Genomic DNA, 15,872 nt, shown 5'->3' on the forward strand with positions numbered 1-15,872 from the left:
TAATTCAGTGAACAACTGCCAAGCTCAGTAGAGACCAACAAAAAGCTAGAAAAAAAAAACCCAGCAAAGAAATAGAAGCTATAAATAGAGAGACCAAAATAGAGACTCGGATGATGGACGTGGAAGGAGAGGAGGGGACAGAGGTGACAGCCAGTGGACTTGAATACAGACGACAGAAAGTGGAGGAACATTTAACAGAAACCCAGGGACTTGTGAAACTACAACCAAGGAACAGACACTTGTGTCAACAGAGTTCCAGGGGAAAAAAAAAAAAAAACAGGAGAAAGAGGGCGGGGCTGAAAAATTCCTCCCAAAATGGCAGAAAACGTTCCAGATGTGGTGAAAGACATACACCTACAGATTCAAGAAGCTGAGTACATTCCAAATAGGATAAAACCTAAAGACACACCGTAGTCCAACTTCTAAAAATTAAATACAAAAAAAATCTTTTTTGAAAAAACTTATTTATTTTGAGAGAGACAGGGGCAGCATGAGCAGGGGAGGGGCAGAGAGAGGGAGGGAGGGAGGGAGAGAGAGAGAGAGAGAGAGAGAGAGAATCCCAAGCAGGTTCTGTGCTGTCAGTACAGAGCCTGACGTGGGGCTCGAACTCACAAACTGTGAGATCATGACCTGAGCTGACATCACGAGCCAGATGCTTAACCGACTCAGCCGCCCAGGTGCCCCAATAAAAAATCTTGAGGGGCAGGGGCGCCTGGATGGCTCAGTCGGTTAAGCATCCGACTTCGGCTCAGGTCATGATCTCGCGGTTCGTGGGTTCGAGCCCCACATCGGGCTCTGTGCTGACAGCTCAGAGCCTGGAGCCTGTTTCAGATTCTGTGTCTCCCTCTCTCTCTGCCCCTCCCCTGCTCATGCTCTCTCTCTCTCTCTCTTTCTGTCTCTCTGTCTCTCTCAAAAGTAAATAAACATTAAAAATCCTTTCAAAATAAATAAGTAAAAAACTCTGGAAAGCAAGCTAGAGACCGGGTGACGCAGAGAATCGTTGAGCCACGACATTGTACGGCTGAAACGAGTCCTACGCTCTATGTCAACTACACTGGAATTGAAGCAGGAACTGAAAACAAGGTCTCCGGGGAGGCACAGCACCTTACCTATCGGGGAGAAACCGGGTATCTCATCGGGAATCGGAGGCCAGAGGCGAGAGGGAAGGTCTCCAGTACCACCTAAAAGCCTCCGCCCTCCGCCCAGAAGAAGAATCGCAGAACAAAGCAAGATCAGGTGGGAGGAGAGAAACAGCAAACAGAAGAGCAGAAATCGATGAACTGAAAACAGAAACTCGGCTGAGAAAACCAGTGGAACGAAGAGCCGGTTCTCCGAAGAACTCAATGACGTCGACACACCTCAAGGAACACTGACAAATGGGGGCGTCGCCGACTACCAGGGCGGATCTCAAGGCGGCTAGGGTGGCGGGCGGGTTGGCGGGGACAACGGTGTCTCTGTCTGAACCCAGCGATTCACTGCCTTCTACGTGGGACACTGCCCTGCTCAAAGCTGTTTTGGAAAAACCCCTCGGGGGCAGAGTGCCGTCAGCAGAGGGGTCTGGGGCCGCGGAGCTCGCAACAGACGAGTAAGCCAGATGGAGTGTAGACCCAGGAAGCCGGCTCCCGGAGGAGGGGCTAGAAGGTGGGTCACCAGGGCCTGGCAAGGACAAGCCGCGTCGGACACGCGTCCCCAGGGCTCCCCGAGCCCGGCGCCCACAGACGAGTGGACAAACAGGGCTCGCTGCCCCCACGTGTGCTTATTCACCACCAAGGTCAGCTCAGAGACCCCCCCGCAGCCCCCACGGACGGCCCCGGTCTGGCGCTCCCTCTGGCCACCCGGCCATGAGCAAGGCAGGACCAGGGACCTCCCCACGTGGAACCTTCTTTCTCCATGCTTCCCTGGGGCCACCAGGGGATGGGGCTCAGGGTCCTCCCCGCTCCAGACCCCACGGGCCTCCCAGAGCTCTTCCGGCAGGCGGGGGCGGGGGGCTCACGACCTGGGTCACACTGCAACCACACTCAGCCTTTTCCCCACCGTTTGGGGATTTCTGATTTCCTTCCCCAGCATCTGGGCTTTTTCCTGTGCCACAGACCAGATGGCAGAATCTCTTCCAGACTTAAACATTTCTGTCTAAATGTCCAAAAGAGCTTTCTGTCCTAATAGTGTTTTTTCTGGACCAAAAAATCCAAGCAGAGGACGCACAACTGTCTTTCCCACCACACACACACACACACACACACACACACACACATCTCTCCTCCGGGGAGACGCCCACAGAATGATGGGGCTGCTGAGAACCAGCGGGAGGGCTGTGCTAAAGGAGGAAAAGAAAGGTCCGGAAGGTCTGGGAAGTTCACAGGCCGGTTATTCATCCTTTAATAAGGTGACGTCACCTCGGTGGCACACACCTGCTTCCACAAAGGGGTCCCAGACGCTAACGGGGCCCGACCACAGCCTCCCCCGAAACGCCTCTCCGGGGGTTCACCCGTGTCGATCTCCGTGTCTCACAAGCAAAAAGCCCCGACGGAAACATTTAGAAAGACCCTGGTTCCCCCCACATCTCACGCAAGGCTCAGCTCAAGAAGGAACATTTTGACAGTGAGAGTCGCTCTCCCATTGGGCTCGTTCCAGAGGGGGTGGGCGGCCAGCCTTGCACGGGAAATACGGCAGATGGGGGGCGCCTGGGGGCCCGGTCAGCAGGGCGATCTCGGCTCAAGTCACGATGTCGCGGTTCCTGAGTTTGAGCCCCTCATGGGGCTCTGCACCGACAGCACGGGGCCTGCCAGGGATTCTCTCTCTCCTTCTTCCTCTGCCCCTCCTCCACTCTCTCGTGCTCTCTGTCCCTCGAGAGAAAGAAAGAAGAAAGAAAGATCTACGAAGAGCAAAGTAAAGCCCTCCGTGTGGGCCCAGAAATTTGGCTGTGTCGGCACAGGAGGCAAAGAGTCCAATTCTGCATCCACAGACATAGGGGAAAAAATAAACTCAGAAAAAAAAAATTAGTTAACCAACTTCATTGAATTAGCAGCGTGATGCGGCTAGCAAGAAATGAATGCCTTCTGGGCCACATCAATAGAAGCATAGTGTCCAGAATGTGGGAGGTGGCCGTATGCGACACCACACTCACCTGGGGTACCGAGGCTCCCACACTCTCCAAGGTCCATGAGCGAACTGGACTTGACCAAGTGAGTGTGGCTTCGGCTACACGAAGGACCAGAATCCACTGCGTTGGAAAACATCGGGAGGGGGTAGGAGTGCTCCTCCTGGAGGAGGGAAGACAGAGAGGAATAGGACAGCCTGAAGGGCTGTCACGGGTCAGCGCAACGGGCTTCAGCTGTGCGGCTCCGTGCTCCAGACCCAGTCCAAAGAACCCGAGTGGGTGGGAAACACTGAGAGACGGGCCACGGCCCGTCTGAGTGTGCCGCTGCCTCAGCGGGACGGGGGCTGGATGGACCCTGCAGGGCCCGGACAGAAGGACCACTGGTGGGTGCTGTCTGCGGGCCGAGGACTGAAGTTGGTGCCCCACGTGTTCCCTGGGAGGCAGGCACGACGGGCCCCGCTCACAGGGAAGGAGACCGAGGCTGGGGCGGGTGGGAGATCCGGGAATAGAGACCCCGCCCTCTGACCCCAAGGTATGTGCCTAGACGTGACCGAAGTGGAAAGACAGAAGCGCCAGCTGAGAGCCCACGGACGACAGCGGCCAAGGTCTGCGTGGGGCGTCGGAGGGGCCGGGCGCAGTTCTGGGGGTTTTGCGTCATCACGGCGCATTCCGCCACAGCTCTTGGAGACTGCGGCCTCCGCGCCCGGCTACGGGAGGGGAAACTGAGGCACAGAGAATTGGAGTTACTCGTCCAAGGTCACTGGTTAGGAACCGGTGGCACAGCTGGAGCACACGTGATCCCCGCCCCCCACCTGAGCCAGGACGATGTGGCCTCCCAGACCGCAGTATCCGCTCCTCCCCATCCGGGGGTCTCGGGCAGGCAAGCCCTTTCCCCACACACATTCTCGCCGTTCCCTCGGCCCCCGCAGCCGCCGGGTCCGGTCCTTCCTCAGGCCCACCGGCCGGCGGCTCCCGGAGCCCCGGCCCCTGTGGCCCGGCCCCGCCTCTCCGCCGCGTCACTCCAGACTCTGACGAGGGCGGCTACTTTGGGTGAGAAATGGGGCAGGGCAGGAAAAAAAATTTCATTCGAGCAATTAAAGAATCACTTCATTTGTCACGATCAACCTCCTGGGCGCAGGCTGAATGCAAAAAGCTGTTGGCCGAGCCCTTCCACGTCTGCACCTGACGGGAGCAAGGGGGATATTCGTTCTGCCGGGGAGGATTGCACCTCCCACAAGTCTCCGTTTTATTGAAAGTTTAAATAACAGACAGACACAATGTGATCAATTAGCGGGGTAATTCCGAGGAGATGTCATAGTAAAATTAAATCCCGAGCACATTTGGGGCAGAGATGCCTGTGCCTTCTCTCCGGTCTCTTTCCACCGCAGTGTGTACATTTTAATTGAAAGTTTATTCTGCTCTGCGCCTCGTCTACTAAATTTTAATTTAACATCGTAATGAGAAGGGTGTTTTCTGAGCAGCTCTTTGCAGACAAGCGGAGGAGGCTTCACAGACAAAGACAACGAGGGAATCTACAGCACTTTCCAGGCAGCCCCCATCCACCCACCCCACTCTGGAGAGGGTCCCAGGGCCTGGAGGACCAGCCTAGGGGACATTTGGCACCTGTGACAGCTGGCCCGAGAGGCGACCACACCACAAAAGCAGCAAGGGGACCCAAGAGACGGGGCGGGGGGGGGGGGGGGTCTCAGGCCTGGCCGCACACAGGAGCGTCAAGCAAAATCAGAAGGCTGGGGTCTCTCCTCCCTAATCCCACCTCCGGTTTCCCTCTGGCGCCTCCTCCTGGCTAAACCCGAGGGGCAACCAACTGGCAGGGTGAGAACGCGGTTTGGGGAGCCGGGCCTGGCTTTGCGGAGCAGAGCGTCAGAAGGGGCGGGTCTGGAGGTGAGAGGTGGGAGCTCAGAAACCAGAAGATACTTGTGGGAACGTCACTTGGCCTCTCCGACCCTTAGCTGTAACATGAGGACAGTGAGGCCCGATTCTCAGGGCCGCACCGGACCGGGACCGTGAGGGGGGTGGGGGGCTCCCATGCAAAGGTGGGAAGGGTTGTTCCTTTCCACTGCCTCTCGGGAAAGCCACAGGGGAGCTTCTCCAGGAGGGTGGACCCTTTTGTCCTGGAGGGTGACCCCAAGCAGGCGCTGACTTCCTGCCTGGATGCAGGCGGGTGATGCACCCCGACCTCGGACACAGACAGCGGCCTTGCCTGGAGGGGGAGGCGGTCTGAGTCTCAGGCTGCAGGAGAAGGGAGACGAGGGACAGAGCCTCGTTGTCCCCAGCGGCAGACCAGCCGGCTCTGTCTCATGGTCACCGCAAGGACCCCCGTCTGGAGTCTCAGCGCCCCCAGACTCCTCTCACCTGCTCGCCTGCTCCCAGGGACACCTGTGAGGTGGCTCAGGTGCAGGGAGGCGCGGGGGGCGTGGGGGGCGCTAGTGGCCACTGCTGGCGAGAGGCGGTATTGCACCCCAGCCCTCGGAGGAAGCGGGGGCTTCCGCCACCTGCCAACGGGGCATCGAGGGGCGCCCGGAAGGGGACGTGCCAACGGTCAGGATTCAAGTCGTCCAGCGCCAAGGGGAGGAAACAGCCACAGGACTGCCTCCCGCTCCTGCCTCGCTCACATCCACCCCAGCCCTGCTGCCTTCTGGCGCATCGGGGACGCACCGCACACGCTCCCCACCCCCACCCCCCACCCCCCGTATCCCTGCCGCCCGCTACCCCTGCTTGCTTCTTGGTCCCTGCTCACGTGTCACCTCCTCCGGGGAGACCACCCTGACCACTGCATCGTTAATAGCTCACTCTTCCCACTACACTACCTGCCATTATACTGCATATCTCGTCATGTTTTCCTTCCGTGTCTCGGGAATGTGAATCCCCCTGGGGTGGGGGGGGGGGGGCTGTCTTCACTGTTCTCTGCTACGTCCCCAGCACCTAGTACGACACGACACGATAGTCACTCGAACATCATGTGTTGAATTATTAGAGAGAAAAGAACGTGGCATGACTTAGTGGCGGTCCACTGAAGGACATCCCCACACCCCCTAACAGACTTGGTGTGCACTGTGCTGTGAACACATTTCTCGGGGGGGGGACTTGGCAAGGGTCCCGTGGGAAAGGAGCCTACCACCCGAAATCGGGAGTCCGTCAGGGCAACCGCCGGGTCCCGCCATGGTCCATCCTGGTCTCCCATCGGTGAAGCGTGCCCCAGAACCCGGAGGGGACCCCACGTCCGCAACGGAGGGAGCATGTCCTGTGCTCCCGTTGGGGGTAAGAGAAAAGCAGAGAGGCCGGTTCCCTACATGGCATGTTCCCCTCTCCTCGTGTCCACACAGAGAACGGCCATTAAACTGTCACGGTGAGGGGCGCCTGGGTGGCTCAGTCGGTTAAGCATCCGACTTCGGCCCGGGGGGGGGTGATCTCACGGTTCGGGAGTTCGAGCCCGGTGTTGGGCTCTGTGCTGACAGCTCGGAGCCTGGAGCCTGCTTTGGATTGTCTCCCTCTCTCTCTGCCCGTCCCCAACTTATTCTCTCTCTCCCTCTCTCAAAAACAAATAAAACATTTAAAAAAAAAAAAAAAAGTCATGGTGACATATCTCTGCCCGAGTAACAGAGGATAACGGGGAACTAGGGTTTGCTTTGCAGAAATTCTCTTTGCCACCAACCTGGCTTCGGTAGAACTCACTCGATGAAGCAACAGCTGTCTGACCCTGCTGTCCTCGATCCCAACGGGGCGGGTGGGGGGTGGAGGGGCAGGCCAGGCAACTAACAAGCAAGTATTTGCTAACTCGATAGCACAAGCAAGCAGACACGATCACACCTCACAGGTGTCCAAGACTTTCTGGCCCTTAGACCCCTTCGGCCTCCTCACGAGCGTCTCCCAGAGTTTGCGTCCAGTGCAGGAGGGTTTGCGGCCCGGGGACCTCCCCACCCGGACGTTTCCCAGCCGCCCCCTCCATAGCCTCGCAGACCTGCCAGCTCCCCGATTCCGCCTTAATTGCTTGCATTGTGCTCCTGGCCTAGAGGGAAATGTTTCCCACAGCAAAACTCCTCAACGGGTTTCTGATTTTCTTATCAGAGATGTCACTCTGACATTGTAAATACCGACTGTGTCTCTTCAGTAAGGTGGCTTTGCTCGGGGCCTTCCTTCATCGAGAGAGATCTTCAGTTATGACAACCGGGCCTTCCAAAAAGCGGGGGCCCCACACAGCCCCCACCCGCCAAGGTCAGAGCAAGCCGCGCCCCGCTCACGCTCTGGGGAACAAAGCCGCAGCCAGGGTGACAAGGCCCCGGGAACAGGAGCCTGGTGCCAGCAGGGACCCAGCTGGTCCGAGAGCCCACCTGAGGTCAGGGGAAGGACGGGGCCCAACAGAAGGGGCCTCTCCCGGCACCATGGGCCAGAACGAGGGGACCCAAAGCTTTGCAACCGTGGAAGCCATCACCACCCGTGGGCTCAAAGGGGCAGAAGGAGGAAACAGTAACAGGAGCCCATCAGGCAGGGCATGGAAGGATCCAGCAACTTCCAGGGACACACCCCAGGCCCCCCAATCCTCTCTTGGTGCTTGCTGGCCAAATCCAACAGTTCACTAGTCAGCCAGGACCTGCCCCCTGCCCCCCGCCCCGGCTGGGGTCCTCCAACTGGGTCAGCCCCCACAGGCACAGCAGCGGCAGGGAGGGGAGTGAAAGTAACAAGCATCCCTCCACCCCCCCCCCGGCCACCGTGCTCTGTCCTGCTTCTACAGGCTCAGTCTGTTGTCGCTCAAGCCCGCAAGGCCATCGGTGAGCCCGAGAGCGCAGAATCTCCTTCCCTTGTCTTGCAAACTCCCTTCCCGTCCCGTCCAGTGCACCTCCCACCTAAGTCCTGGTCCCGGCCACTTCGCGGAGCCGGGAGCCAATTGGTAATGCCAGCAAAGCACAGGGGATTTGAGGGGTCAAATCCAGGATCCAGGGGCCCCACATGGGCCCAGGGCCTCACAGTCTCTCCTGTGCCACGGGGCCAGGGCGTGGAAACACGGCCTTTCTCTACGGGTTCTAAACCCAGCGCAGCCACTCACCCCCCTCTGGCGGGCTATTCTCCACGTGCCTCCAGACGAGCCTTCTTCTAAAATCCATGCAGGGCGATGAGGCACGAGGCTAGAAGCCGCTGTCGTTGTCCCCTTGAGGTAACAGGGTTGGTGGTGAGCCCGGCGCGACAGCAGGAACACGCAGCGAAGGAAGAGGGTTCTGCCCAAGCCCCGGGGGTGGGGTGGGGTGGGGGGAGACCCCGTCTTGTCTCGTGGGCGGCCCCCTCCTGCTTGCCTGCTTTCTGGGGTCCCGCGGGTGCCCGCAGGGTGGGGATGCCTGGGAAGAACGAGCCCCGCTGTCCGTTCTGCGGATTCACAGCCTTGCCTGGCAGCTCGCAGTTCCGTGGCCAGGAAGTGCAGCAGAGTAAAGGCCCAATTACGGCAGAGGAGAGCCCCGGACAAAGGGCTAACTGCGCTAACAAGCCATTTCGGAAGGGCATTTCGGCCCGCCTGCTGTCAGGGAGGCAGCAACACCGGGCAGTGAACCGGCAGCCCCAGGCTGCGGCCTGGTGTTTGTCATGAATCTGTCTTGTTCATCAGTGTCGGTGACAAAAAAATAAAAAAATAAAAAGAGAGAGGAGGAAGACATCACGAGGCAAGGAAGCGATCTTCACCAAGCGCCATTCTGGATGGCTGCTCCCGCCCAGGTTCCAACACCTTCAGTGCTGTCCCTGCTGCCCCCAGAGCGTGGGACGAGTGCCCTGCCCCATGACCCTCTTCTGGTCTCTGGGCCTCTCAGAGGGCGGTCTGGGTCCTGGGCACCAGAACGGCCCCGGGCACTTGCTTAAAAGGCAGATTCCTGAGTGACAATCTTGCGGGGAGGGGGCTGGATCCTGATGCTTAACCGGCTTTCCTGAGGGGGGGATCTCAGCTCACTGGTTTCGTCACTGTCCTGCCCCCTGCCCCGTGCATCCAATCGGGAAGTGAGTCTGTGCCAGGCAGTGTGCTGGGGGCTGGCGAGGGTGGGTGAGCGCTCACGGTCTGCTCCCCCGGGGGAGCCCCCTGGCAAAGTTGTGCCGCGCACAGCCGAACACAGGACGCGTGGCCGGAGCGCCCGCGTAGGGCCTGGGGAGGCAGCACCGGCGGGGCTGAAAGCCGCCTGCGCCCCGACTGTGTGGCCCCGGGGGAGTCCCTGCACCTGTCCCAGCCTCCGTGTCTTCCTCTGATCACACACACCCACCGCCCCTGAACCCGAACTCCGCTCCCTTCGGCAGGTGCGCACGGCAGGCGGCCGTGGAAGGTGCTTCCCGAGGGAGTAGGAGCAGTTTGGCTGCGGTGCCCCAGGCTGAGAAGCGCAGCGTCCGCACGGCCAGCGGCCCGGCGTCGCGCAGGAGCGGGGCCGTGCCGGCCTCGCCCGCCAGCCCGAGCTGAGCGGGGCCCCTGGAGGCGTTTCCTTTCCTCACCTCCTGTCTCCGTGTCTCCAGCCGGGGTTTGCAGGGCTTCCGCTGTGCATTCGGGGAACCCAGAGCCAGGCCGGACTTGGAAGGAGCCACGGACAAGCAAGCGCGCGGAACCATAAGGTCACGTGACAGCCACGTGGCCGGCAGCCCAGAGGAGGGACATGCGCTGTGGGGCGGAGGCCTCGGCCAGGATTACTCCCCCTGTGGCTTCAAGGGTGAGCGGGCCAGCCTGGGCCAGGTGAGGCCATTAGCACAGCGCCCCCTGTTGAGTCCCAAGTACCTTTGCTGTTGGTGTCGGGTTTCTGAGGGTCACTTTTATAAATTGTGGTGGAAACACACATCCCGTAAAAGGTGCCACCTGAACCACTTTTAGGTGAATGGGGCTCATTCACCAGCGAAACCGCCACGGCCGTCCGTCCCCGGGACTTCTCCACCTTCCCAAACGGAAGCGCTGTCCCCGTGAAGCACGGGCCCCCGCCCCGCGTCCCTTCTGTGCCTCTACGACTGTGGCTGGGCCGCGTCCCTCCTCTGAGCGGGATCACGCAGTACTTGTCCTCCGTGGCGGCTCACTTCACTCAGCGTCGCGTCCCGCAGGGGCACCCGTGCTGTCGCAGCAGGTGTCGGAACGTTCTCCCTTTATGAGGCCGAATGACCCCCCACCGCGTGGAGGGGCCACATTGTTCTTGTCCGCTCATCCTCCGGTGGCTTCTACCTTGAGGCTCGTGACTAATTCCGTTATGAACGTGGGTGTGCACATACGCCCGGAGACACCGCCTTCAATGCTGGGGGGCCGGGCAGTGGAGCTGCTCCCCCCCTTCATCATGCATCACGGCTAAGGGGCTCCGCGCCTTCTCTGCTTGCCCTCCACGCCCAAACCAGCCCCCCGCTGGTGGCGTAGACCCGTCGTGAGGCACAGCCTCACTTGGTGTGCACCTGGCACCTGTCTGTGGGTTATCCTCTTGGGCTGGGGTCTCCTCGCAGCCTTAACAATAAAAGGAAACCAAGATTTGCACCTTTTTCTTAATTACTCTAAATAAGCCCATCTCCGGGACTTTCGGGTACAGTTTTTCCCACTTGGCCGGCAAAAGTCTGTCCCCTCAGGCCCCAGTCGGTTTCCCAGGGAGCCTCGCTTGCGGAGAAAGCATCCTTCTCATAGGGCTGGGCTGTGAGGACCGGAAAACGGGGCAGAGGCCCAGCAGTGCCCTCCCAGGCCAGCTGTGCAGAAAGCGGAGACCGAGGGTGGCCCAAATCCACAGGGACAGCCGGGGCCGAACGTGGCAGTGGTCTGAGAGCTTGGAAAGGGGGAGGCAGGTGCAGGGAAGGGGCTGGAGGTTCCCTGAGTCCTGCCCTCGCGAACTTGTTGAGAAGAAATCTCTGCCACGCTAAACCGGGTCATCTGGCACAAGGGCCCGACACAAGTGGCGGCTGAAGAGGAACCCAGTGCGCCGAGAAGGTGGCCGGCTCGCGTCCGAGGGCGCCCGGGGTTGTTTTACGGGCGGCCCCTCTCCCCTGTGTGTGACTCTGAAGGCGCCACCTTCAGGAGGTAGAGTCCACACCCCCCACCCTCGAACCCCCCTCCCCAGGGGCCTTTGATGCCCTTTGACCAATAGAATTCAGTGCAAGAGATGTCCACGCCGGCTTGCCTGCTCACACCCGTTCTCTGCCCCGAGACGGCCACGGAGCCCATCCTGCCGACAGGAAGAGCGAGGCAACAAGAAGAACCGGGGAGCCCCCGCCCACAGCCACAGCTGGGCCTGACCTGGGGGCGAGGCAGCCAGGACCCTCCGGCACCAGCCTCTCTAGTAAGCCGGCTTCCCGTGCATGAGCCCCGCCCCTGCGTGAGCCCCGCCCCGTGCATGAGCCCCGCCCCCTGCGTAATCCCAGCCACTGCGTGAGCCCCATGTGCAAGCCCAGCCCTGTGCATGAGCCCCGTGCATGAGCTTCCTCGGTGCGTGGGCCCCGCCCCGTGCGTGAGCCCCGCCCCCTGCGTGGGCCCCGTGCTTGAGCCTCGTGGGTGAGCCTCATGAGTGAGCCCAGCCCCGTGCGTGGGCTCCGCCCTGTGCGTGGGCTCCGCCCCCCGTGCGTGGGCGTGAGCCCCGCCCCATTCGTGGGCCCCTCCCATGTGTAGGTCCCGCCCCCTGCGTGAGTCCCGCCCCGTGCGTGGGCCCAGCGCCATGTGTGAGTGAGCCTCCTGCGTGATCCTCACCCTGCGCATGAGCCCCCTGCGTGAGCCCCGCCCCCTATACAAGCCCCGCCCCGTGTGTGAGCCCCGCCCCCTGCGTGAGCCCCGCCCCAGCAAAGCAGCAGGGGGTCTGCAGGCCAACCCGGCGGGTCCTGAGGGACAAAGTCACGGTAGTCCTGTCGCTGAGGCGTGGCAGGGTGGTTGTCGCTGAGCCATCGGTAACCGAAGCTGGGGGCCCCGCCGCTAACCTGCCCCGTGGCTTCAGGACGACGTTCCGTTCTCCGGGCCTCTCGTGTCCTGCCATAAAATTCCAGGAGCGGAGGAGCGCAGAGCAGTAGGAAAACCCCTGGACTCCCGGCTCGGCCGCTTAACTAGCTGTGTGACCTTAAACAAATGACATACCCTCTCTGAGTCTGGATTTCCTCACCTCTCGTGGAAGAGAAACACGCCCGGGCTGGATTTCTGCTGGGATTGACTGAAATAAGGTGTTTGGCAGTAAATACCGAGGCCTTATTATGGTTTCGCGCACGGACGCTGGAGCCGCGCTTTCTGGGTTCAAATCCTATGTGTGCCATTTTCCAGCCGTGGGATCTCGGGGAAAGGGCTTAATGTCTGAGCCTCAGTTTCCTCGTCTGAGTGATGGGGAGGACAAGGAGAATTTAAAAGGTCGGTGTATGTAAAGTGCCTGGAGCCCACAGGCGGCTGGGTGAGTGTTGCCTGGGGGGTGTTTTCGCGCCATCTCCTGGACCTTCACCAGGGCAGGATCGGGGCTGAGGAAGCTGCCCGGGGGCTTTGCAGGTGACTCTCCAAGGTCGCAGAGCTGACAAGCCCTGGAGGAAAGATGTCTCCTCGGGCCTGCGGGACTCCAAGTCCGGATGGGTCAGAATAATTCAGCCCCCGCCCCCTGCGCGCCTGCTCCGCGCTGGTGCTGGAGCCGCAGGAACCAACGGGGGCCGCCCCGCAGCCCCGAGGGCTTAAGGAGGGCGGACACGCGCACAGTCACAGCGCACAATGAGGGCACAGAGGGGGGGCAGGACCCCGCGGCGGGCCCTGGCCGTCACGGAGGAGGGTGTCCTGAGCTGGATCCCGACGTGGGGACGACTGGGTCTGGGCCACGTGCCCTTGTGGGGGAAGGCACGCGTGTACAGGAGCTCAGAGTGTAAACGCACAGCTGGTGTGGACCCGGGTCCCGGGAGGAGGCTCCTGGGAGGAAGCGTGTCCTTTCCGCCCTCGAATGAAAGGCCAAGCCGGCTTGCGAGGGGCGACAGTGCCCAAGGGCCAGCCAGGCCCCTGGGCTTCCGGACCCCCTCCCCACCCTGCCGCTGGCCACCCCCACCTGCGTCCAGGCTCCCAGAGCCCGCATCCGAGGCCCGGACTGGAGAGGTCTGCTCTTAAATGCTGAGCCGGCAGCTGACCCCGGCATCCCCCCATCTCACGGGGTTGGGTTGGAGGGACACTTGAAGGTCGGGAGCCCAGCCAAGGGGGTCAAGTTGGGGAGCAAAAGGCCGGTGACTTCCCCCCCGAGGCAAGCGGGGTGCCCCACTTTGAGATGGGCTCTCGCCCTGCGTGTGCCTGGCGTTTGGGTCTGGGCGGCCCGTCGCCTTCGGGGTGAGCTGCCCCCAGAACCCTGAGCCTCCCGTCTGTTCCACACGTCTTCACCGACGGCCCCGCATAAATCACGATCCTCGACAAGCTTGCAGCCGAGCAGGGGCTGGTGGGGGCGGGGATCCATCCCGGCTCTCAAATTCTCATCTCCAGTCTCCTCAAGAAATCATTGAGAAAATCAAAACCCCATGTTTCCAAGTGCTCTTCAAACTCACCTCAGTCAAACGGTTACCATAAATCCAGAACGCAGAAGCCATACTTCAAAGGTTTACTGTTCCCCAAATGACAATAATGTCATATTGACCGACTCCTGGGGAGCTCTGGGAGTTTGGAAAAAGCCAGGCAAGCAAGCAAGATCTTTAAGTGAAAAAAAACAAAAACAAAATTGGTGAACTTGACAGTTTTGTTGAAGTTCACCGCATTTTCCCGGTGTCACAGCACGTTTGCAGGCCCTGATGCCTCCGGTGTCGGTAACGGCACCCCCTCCTCCCTGGATCTCGGGCCACCAGCCTCCCCCTGCAGCCCCCACCCCCGCCCCCGCCACTGGGGCCACGTTTCTGGAGCACAGATCCAACATTCCTGCCGGAAAGCTCACCGCGGTCTCTGGCGTTTTTCCCGAAAGAGACGACGAGGGTCCTTCAGCTTCTGGGGGCCCCCCACCAGCCTCCGCGGAGGGTAGCAGACGCTGGCCACACCGAGGGTCTGGGAATTGCCATCTAGACCTGCAGTCAGCCGTTCCACAAACGTTCATTAAGTAGCTATCCTGCACCAGACCTTGGAGATGAGGCAGTGTTTACAAACCAACAAAGGGCAGCCAGAAACCCGTGCCCCCCGGTGGAGCTCGTATTCTAGAGCAGGAGATGGGGCGAATCCGATAAATTAGTGACAGGCCGGACATTAATTTCTGGATGGTGGGAGCCGACCCTCGGGGACGTGGGCCCGGGGTACGGAGGAAGGGGTGTCGCATCCCTACCAGGGAGGCAGACAGGAAGGGACGTGCTGCCCGGCGGGGAGCAGGACGCCCAGCTCATGCACCGAGTATCTTCCCTCCGAGCCGCCCCTCCCCCCGGGGCCAGCACACCCCTGTTCCCGGGAACGAGCCCGAACCCTGTGCCTCGGTACAAGGCAACGTGCAGCCAGACGTAACAATGAGACTCTTGCAACAGAAATGAGACAGAGGGTCCCCGACGGGTTTCCTAATCACACGGGAGGACTGGCCCAGGGGGAGGTAGGAGGCGTGGAAGTTCCCAGAAGCAGAATCTGAGGACGCGCGTCTGGGAGAGAGCCTGGGCTGGGACCCAGAGGGAGGGACCCAGGAACCCAGCTGGCCCAGAGAGGCAACGGGGCTTGCCTGTGGCTGCACAGCTCGTGAGAAACACAACTGATGCCAAGTGTGGGTCTTCTGGGGGGCACTGGAGTACGGGGCTTAAGAACATGGGCTTTGGAGGCGGAGAACCCAGGTCCCACACTTCGCCCCGCCTTTTGCCGTCTGTGTGGACGTGTATCCAGCGGTTCTGAGCCTCGGTTCCCTCGCCCGGAGAACGGGGTGGTGCTGGGGAGCCCGGATCCCGGGAAGGTGTGAGTGATAAGGGAGGTGAAGCCTGAGATACGCCTGTTACACGGTCACGTGCATGTGGGTGTCAGGAAAGTCAGCTCTTGTCACTGTCTTGCTGGAGGGTCACACGTCAGCTCCCTTCTCTCTGTCTTTCTATCACTGTCTCCGCGTCTCTGTGTACCTTGCTGTGTTTTCTCTGTGGGTCTGTGCATGTTGGGTGATGTCCCTCCCTCCCTCTCTCTCTTTCTCTCTCTCTGTCTCTCTCTGCCTTCTACGTGTATCTGCTTCTAAATCGTTTGGTCTTTATGTTTGTCTCTCTTGCCTCTTGCTTTCTCTGCATCTGTCTTGTCTCTTCCTCCCTCCACGTCTCTGTATCTCTCTGTCCCCCTCTCTTTCTCCCTCTGTCTCAGTCTCAGTCTGTCCATGTGTCTCTGCCTCTGTGTGTCCGTCTCTGTCTCCTCGAAACCAGGAGTGAGCGGCAGCCCCTCACAGGTCATTACGAGGAGAACACTGAGTAGTCGTTCTTGGCTCGTGCAGGGAGCTTTGCAGGCAAACGGGGAGGAATTCAGAATTAACCGGGTGCCGATTACTTCCGGGGGAGGGAGGAAGGGGGAGACATAAACGAAACAAAAGACAACCTAGCAACAGTTGGGAGCCTCCGCAGGTGGCCACAAAAGCGATCCTACTGAAGCTAGACGGTGCCAGTGACAGCGGCCACCGCGGGCGGAGAGGAAGGGGGACAAATGTTAGTGTCGCCCAGGAGCCAAGAGGGGCCACTCGGGGGCCCCCGGCGCAGCCCCCAGAACCCCCGTGTTGAGGACCCCGGAGATCCCAGCCTGTGCCCCGCTCTGGACCCCTCTTGAGCGGTTCCCCATAGAAACATTGTCACGGGCACCTGTGATGCAGGTGGACGTGACCCAGATGGGATCCCTGGGCGCCCGGGCAGCAGGGGGGAGCAGACA

General features: G+C 60.5%; 1 long non-coding RNA gene across 1 annotated transcript; it reads right to left on the bottom strand.

Annotated features, from left to right (window-relative positions):
* Positions 1–1,975: 1,975 nt before the first annotated feature.
* Positions 1,976–9,692, bottom strand: LOC132688472 (uncharacterized). Its single transcript, XR_009614544.3, has 3 exons — positions 8,160–9,692; positions 3,125–3,260; positions 1,976–2,837 (listed from the first exon to the last, which is right to left on the bottom strand). It is a non-coding gene; the product is annotated as an uncharacterized LOC132688472 (long non-coding RNA).
* Positions 9,693–15,872: the final 6,180 nt, after the last annotated feature.

Source organism: Panthera onca, chromosome E1, assembly GCF_046562875.1.
Source record: "Panthera onca isolate mPanOnc1 chromosome E1, mPanOnc1 haplotype 2, whole genome shotgun sequence".
Classification (NCBI taxonomy): Eukaryota; Metazoa; Chordata; class Mammalia; order Carnivora; family Felidae; genus Panthera; species Panthera onca.